Raw genomic sequence first — 6,311 nt, 5'->3', positions numbered from 1 at the left:
GCTGTCAAAAGCCTGTAGAGTGGGTGGTTACTATTACTATTCACCACACAGTAATTACAGATCTTTCACTACTAAGCCTCTCTACGGCTACTCTACCTTTCTTTAGAGAGAGCATATTTCCAGACAGCTCTTTTGATCACGCAACACAAACACACCGAAGAATCATTTCTGCATGTCGGCTACTATTATCATTTTAAACCCGACAGCGCTGCACATTTTCTAAATGCAAGCTGTTCTGTCGTATTTTTTATTTTTTTTTGCTTTCATGACAAGCTGAATTTCACTACATTTTAACAAACCTTTACCCCACCTCCTCTCTTGCAACCTCGCAGTAAAGCATGTGTCTAATAATCATCAGGATGAGTAGCGTTATAGTAATGGATGCTGCGCGAGTCATTGCAGTTCCACAGTGAAGGTGGTGATGCTTAATTATACAGAGACCCAGGAAGAGGTGAGGGAGTGATGAGGGTGAGAGTTTGGCGCCTGTTCCATTGCACGCTGCATGCTTTCCTGGGAGCTGTCCGCCTTCTTTGACTCCTGACACTGTGTGTGTGTGTGTGTGAGATGCCAACGGGAGAGGGAGGTGGAGTCAGGAGGGAAACAGAGGGGCGGGGGTGAAGGAAATGGTAGTTAGAGATGCAGGTAGAGAGTGTGAAGACAGGCAGAGATAACAAAGCAGTGGAACACCTCCTGATGTGGCGAGGCTCACTAATCACTTAATTTGATAAAAAAAAAAAAAGATCTTACTGTCACATTGATTAACACCTCTACAGGGATCAGCGTCTGAAGAAAGAAATCGTCACTGATTCATTAAAAAGAAAATTGAAAAATAGTCCAACATCTGCTGGATAAGCTTCCACTAAATATAATTTGGGTTAGGCAAATATTACGTTTATATTATACGTTTAAATATGATGTTGAAAAGATATGGGCATAGTTTCATGTGTTTATAAAAGGGTTTGAGAGCAAATAATGAGGAGGAATGAGCACTTACAAGATTAATATGAACTTAAACATCTTTACTGGTAACTGGCCCTTAAGAATTATACATAAACTCTCTTTTTTGTGTGTGGTTTGTATTTATTTTTTGTTTTGTGTTGTTACAGTTGCACCCCATTCCCACTGGTCAAAAAAAACCTGTTTAATCCCAGGTTAAGTGCTAATGAGCAAATTGTAATCTAAGAGTTTAACTAATTTAAAGGGTTTGTGTGTGTGTTGTTGTTGTTGGTTTTGGGTGGGGCAGTTTGATCTGGAGGACTGTTAGCACAAACATACAGGCAGCTGCACAGACAGATTTCCCCCCTGGCACTGTTGGTTCTGCCTGATTATTTAACAGGGGGCAACTGGAAGTGGTTGACATGGTTTCATGGGCTTTGTGCAGTGCACACTCCTCAATTATGGATGGGAAAAGTGACACTGTGACAGCTGTAGCTCTCAGGGGGTCGGCGAGAGAGCGGCAAAGTGAGAGACAGATAGAGAAAGGAGGAGGAGAGAGAGAGAGTGTATGCAAGGAATAATTCCTTCCTCCTCAAGCGGGAAGGCAGAAGACAAGTCTTCGGTGCAGACATCACACGCGCACACACACACACACACACACACACACACACACACAACACACAAACATAAGCCCTCTTCTTGTTAAATTAAATATGCCCTGAAAATGACGGAAGGGGTGGGGGTAATGAGGAAATTATTCACAATCCTTGACATGCTTTAAATCAGATTATACTCTCTGCCTGCTTCACCGGGCCCAGACTAAAGACAGTCCAATCCATTCCTTGCTTAAGGCACACCACCTCCTACACACACGTACATTGAAAGGTACAGAAAACCTCATCTGCATCCATCTCAGCCAAAGACAGAGGGAGAGAGGGGAAGTTAATTATCCACAGCTTGCTTTGTGACTGGATGCAAAGTGGAAAGTATAGGCTTGGACCTGCTGCCATCTTGGGGGAATCATTACACCTGATCCTGGAGGGAGTCGCTCTGCTGCAAGAAGAGGGCACCACGAGAGCACGGTTCCCCGACAGCAGGCTGTCTAATGAAATGCATATTAACCAGCTGAAAGGGAGGGAGGAAGGCAGGGGTAGGGGAAAAGGGGGGTGAGGGAGATGTCACTGGCTGCTGCCCACTCCCCTTTTCACCAGCTCCCATGCCATTACAGTACATACCTCCACAGAGGGGCCCATTGTTGAGCATTTGGGGCTCTTATACTAGGAGACACATCTTTGCCAGTGCACCCTGCAATTATGTGGTAATGAGACCTGTGCATTTCACAAGTCTCCCAGAGCGGTTACAGTAGGTATATGCAAGGATAGCAGCATTTAGTGCTATAGAGTGTCACAACATCTCCACTGGCTGCTCATGAAATAAGTCAAGGCCAGACAATAGCAGCCATCACACCTCTTATCCTCCCATTTAAGTAAGAGGCAGTGGTTCAGCAGTGACCTTACAAGAAGCCTCAACATGTATGATCTATGGTAATGTATGTAAATTGAGACCAGTGATTGCATAAATTAAAGCACAGGACATGTGTGTGTATGCGATGTTGCTGTGGGCGCATCTTTGGTTAAAGCCTATAAAGCTATAGGCACTGGAGGAGCCAGGTCTCAGAGGCAACAACAATCAGCTTATACAAACAAACGCACAAACACACACACACACACACACACACACACACACACACACACACAATATGCATACAAATGCATGTGCAAGTTCACATACCTTGCTTCATTTTTGCTGTGTGGGCTCATTTGCAAACACACACACACACAACCTCTGCCGACATACACAGACATTGCTTCTGTGCCAAAAGTACAGGTGGTGTATTTCTTTACACAACCCACACTGAAGTGTTACCCTCACTCTTTTGTTAATGGGATGGTTTTCAGGTCTGTTGAAATGAATGTGATTCATCTTAAGCCACACCAACAGTAATGCTTACAATCCTGTTCACCAGTGTTTTCTCAGCCTGTGTTTGTCCCCAAGGATTGAGGAGGAGAAATAAGGTAAGCTGTTATCTCAACAATATCTACCACCACAGCTGAGACCAAGAGCAATATCAACAACAGTGATGGAAAAGATGATATAGACAGAGAGGGACTGAACGATGGGGATAAATAGATGATACAACTAGTAGAGATGTTGGAAAGATAAGACTTTGGATGTACAGGTGTAACAGGGAACACATGGCTTGTTTTTTTAATGCAGAAATCAGGTAAAAAGGTAAAAATTATAACAAATCCATTAAACCTTTAAGACTTTGGGGTAACAAAGTCAAATTTTTAAGGGTAATCTTGATTTATAAGAATATATATAGAAAGAAAAGCAGAGAAAATGCTCAGAGAGCATAACCCTAAACCAAGGCTGCTCAGTTTCTTAAAGGATAAGACTGTTTTTAATCTGGAGCCATATCACAAACAGAATCATTCTCAGATTCCAATATGTCAGACTGACATTAGTGTAAAACTCTAAAAAAAAAAAATTAATATGTTGTAGCAGTCAGCCCATCATTTGAAAATAATCACTACTTCAGTGAAAAAATCCTGAAGCACTGATAAAGAAAATGAAGTAGACATACCGTATATGTATGTGTATGAGAGCAGAGCAAAATAATTGGTGACCTTTTTTCTATTTAGCCTTTATTTCACTAGGAAAACGTGCCACTGACATTAAAAACGAACAGGCACAAATAAGACATCACGTTGCCGACGTAATAAATATTTCAGTATATCAATTTTATAATTTTCTCTGCTAAGAACACTAACATCTCAGGGAATCCAACTGTTGGTTCTTTCTCTCCAAGTTAAAAGCATTTTTAGATTAACCGACTAAGCTTCAAGTGCTTCTGCAGCTCATTCCACGACAGTCCCGAGAACACAAATAATATTTACCAGTACATGAAAAAAAACATGTCAGTGACTGAGCCCACATGTGGCCAAAAGAGGCCAACCTATCCTCGACTATAACACACAGTGACGAGTCAGAGCTGTGATAAATTCTGAATAATATGAAAGATATACAGTATGTGAAGGATTTCTAACAGTGGTGATGAAATGGCACGGCCAACACTGGTCCCCTGACACCACTCAATCATTGTTTCAATGCCACAGTCTGTCTGGGTACTGCTGCTGACCGTGTTCAGTCAAACATCTCAATGACCTCCACATTATTTGGACTGAATCTAGTGTAACACCTTGGCTTGGCAGGAGGCTGGCAGCATGGTATGTGTGAATGTGCAGCTGACAAATGTGCAGAAATGATGTAATAGGCCTTTCACCCAATGTCAGCTGGGACTGACTCCAGCTCTGCCCACGACCCTCAAGTTACATCAACTTGGATGATCATGGATGAACATGATCATGTGGAGACTGTGCCAAGGGAATTATGTTCTCCTTAGCTGAACTACACTCAGTGTATTTGAGTGTTCATGTCATGTCTTTACAGCTCGACTTGAATGCATAAGTCACCGTTACCGTACCATCGCCGATCTGTCCGTTTCTTGTATAGAGGCTTCTGGTATGATTAGATGCCGTTCCCAATATTATCATTTTGCAAGCCAGTGAGAGTAGTGTGCAGTAATATACGCTGCACAAGGACAGGGTCATATTTAAGAGCTGACATAAAGCATGAAGGATCTTATGCTTCAGATAAAGGGCTGAATCACAAGGCTTTAGCAATAAAGGCATTGACTTTAAGAGTGAGGGCAGAAAAATGTCCTCTTTAAATCCAAGTATTAAAACTCTCGATCTTTTTTTATTCTGATGTATCTGTTTAACATCATATAACATAAAGAACCATGCTGTAAAATGTGAGGGTGCTTTTAAAAAAAAAAAAATCATAAATATCCTGTCAATAACCAGCAGCTTAGGGAAAAATAAGGTTTTACATCTCCAATATGCTGCCCTTGTGTCATGTTGCGTTACATTATCTGTGCAGTCATAAATAATTGTCATATTTCAGCCTCTGAGCACAAAAGTCCTGTGGGTTCAGCTTAGAAATTAATTTACTTTTCTCTCTCTTTCCAGTCCACATTGTTGATAAGCAGTTTTGAATAAAAATGTCTTCTCTCTCTCTCTCTCATTGGAAACCATATTTGTGACAAGAAGAAAATAAGGAGAGGGCGCCAGCAGGGGTGCTTCACTGAACGCTCTTCAGCTCTTTCAACAATCATTGTTTTCTTCGACACTGCGCACAAAACTCCAGCAGTGGCTACTGTAATTAGCGTTTGGCAATCAGCACATGATTATTGGTTTAATGACTGGGAAAAACAAATGGAATCAATCCCACTGGTGGAGGAGCTTCACAGCGATCAGACTCACAGCATCACAACGAGGTCTGCATGCTTTACACTTCAAATTAGCATGATGCACCTCAGAGATAATTAAGCTGAGGTGGTTGTTAGGCTGACTGGAGATTTGTGAACAAATAATTGCACTTGCTTATTAATAAACAATCAGCAATCATTCAAACTTTAATACTGCATACCGAGATGACCTATTAGTGCTCGAGAAACTGATTTGATTTTAGAAAATAAAAACATTCAAATTCAATCTACTTTGGTTTGGAGGCAACGTTCTCATTTTCGCTTTAAAATATCGCTGTGGTGGACATTTCAGGCCAGATTCGGGGTGTAACCTTGGTAACACGTTTGATAATACATTTGGAGTAGAGAAGTAATATTATCATCATTGGTAATAATCAAATAATGGCCTGGTCAAAACAACAAAAATTGTGTTTGGAACAGAAAGGAGGATAACATTAACTTAATAATTTGCTAATGTTAAGGTATTACACTGATTGTAGCCTATAAAAATCTCATTAGCAAGTTATTACATGGATATTATAAGTAAAAAATCCTATTTACTATGTAACATGTACAGATTGTAAATATGCAAATAAAATCAGTAACAGCATTTATGCTGAGTCATGCTGTGGGCTGTTTATTTGTTCTCTATATGAGAAGAATATTTGACACAGTTGGAAAATTGTTTTGAAATAGCTTGAAATGACACAGCGGACCTAATTTCAGTATTGGCAGATACTGGACTTTGTGACATCGGTATCGGACATCATGTCATCCCTAATTATGTATAATTATGTAAATTGTATTAAAAATGAAAAATTGAAATAAGATGGTATACTACCATAATGCTCCTATTTAAAGATTATTACAACACGTATCTATATTTTTACTGCATGTGTGTCTAGTTAATTGTTACCTGTGTCCTGGGACAGCCTCCAAAAAAATTATTAAATACACAATTACTGGTGATCAGTGGTGTAACAAAGGCACTGTGTGTGGATGT

The sequence above is a fragment of the Solea senegalensis genome, linkage group LG13, assembly GCF_019176455.1.
Source record: "Solea senegalensis isolate Sse05_10M linkage group LG13, IFAPA_SoseM_1, whole genome shotgun sequence".
Lineage (NCBI taxonomy): Eukaryota > Metazoa > Chordata > Actinopteri > Pleuronectiformes > Soleidae > Solea > Solea senegalensis.
The sequence above is the reverse complement of the archived record's forward strand: the minus strand, read 5'-3'. Positions refer to the sequence as shown.